Genomic DNA, 1,208 nt, shown 5'->3' with positions numbered 1-1,208 from the left:
CCACCAAAGAGGGGAAATCCCAGCCGTGGGAGAGCGGGGAACGAATCCAGCTGGAAAAGCCGCCTGGCATCTTAACGGGGACGGCAAAAAGCTCCTTCCCGGAGCTGAGTCGAGGTCCCTGTAGAGATGCAGATGTCACAGCAGACCCCGATAAACGGCTTCGGGTTCGCCGCGTTAAACAGCAGCGCCGAAACGGGAGGATGGGACAGGATTGAGAGCAGGGATGAAATTTCAGCTGCACCCGGCGCCGGGAGCAAAAATGAACGGATGGAAACGGAACGGGAAAAGCGGTTCTGCCTCCCAGCTGGGAGCCCCGGCTGCACAGCATGCGGGCGCTGCGCTGCTGGAGGGAGGGGCTACTGAGACCGAATCACTGCGTGTCCCAGCGTCCCCAACAGCCACTGGGTGGTGGTGGCACTCAGGTGTCCCCAGTGTCCCCAACAGCCACTGGGTGGTGGTGGCACTCAGGTGTCCCCAGTGTCCCCAGTGTCCATTGGGTGAAGGTGGCACTCAGGTGTCCCCAGTGTCCCCAACATCCCCAACATCCATCAGGTGGAGGTGGCACTCAGGTGTCCCCAGTGTCCCCAACATCCCCAACATCCATCAGGTGGAGATGGCACTCAGGTGTCCCCAGTGTCCCCAGTGTCCATTGGGTGGTGGTGGCACTCAGGTGTCCCAGTGTCCCCAATGTCCATTGGGTGGAGGTGGCACTCAGGTGTCCCAGTGTCCCCAACATCCATCGGGTGGAGGTGGCACTCAGGTGTCCCCAGTGTCCCCAACATCCATCGGGTGGTGGTGGCACTCAGGTGTCCCCAGTGTCCCCAGTGTCCATTGGGTGAAGGTGGCACTCAGGTGTCCCCAGTGTCCCCAGTGTCCAATGGGTGGTGGTGGCACTCAGGTGTCCCCAGTGTCCAATGGGTGGTGGTGGCACTCAGGTGTCCCCAGTGTCCCCAGTGTCCAATGGGTGGTGGTGGCACTCAGGTGTCCCCAGTGTCCCCAACAGCCACTGGGTGGTGGTGGCACTCAGGTGTCCCCAGTGTCCCCAGTGTCCATCGGGTGGAGGTGGCACTCAGGTGTCCCCAGTGTCCCCAACATCCATCGGGTGGAGGTAGCACTCAGGTGTCCCCAGTGTCCATTGGGTGGAGGTGGCACTCAGGTGTCCCAGTGTCCCCAACATCCATCGGGTGGTGGTGGCACTCAGGTGTCCC

General features: G+C 61.9%; 1 long non-coding RNA gene across 1 annotated transcript; it reads left to right on the top strand.

The window, feature by feature from the left end:
• Window positions 1–446: 446 nt before the first annotated feature.
• LOC116217804 lies at window positions 447–1,202 on the top strand. The gene is made up of 3 exons (XR_004162511.1): window positions 447–523; window positions 899–1,027; window positions 1,120–1,202. It is a non-coding gene; the product is annotated as an uncharacterized LOC116217804 (long non-coding RNA).
• The last annotated feature ends 6 nt before the right edge of the window (window positions 1,203–1,208 follow it).

Source organism: Meleagris gallopavo, unplaced genomic scaffold (genome assembly GCF_000146605.3).
Source record: "Meleagris gallopavo isolate NT-WF06-2002-E0010 breed Aviagen turkey brand Nicholas breeding stock unplaced genomic scaffold, Turkey_5.1 ChrUn_random_7180001955841, whole genome shotgun sequence".
Classification (NCBI taxonomy): domain Eukaryota; kingdom Metazoa; phylum Chordata; class Aves; order Galliformes; family Phasianidae; genus Meleagris; species Meleagris gallopavo.
This window is presented reverse-complemented; position numbering and strand designations above follow the sequence as displayed.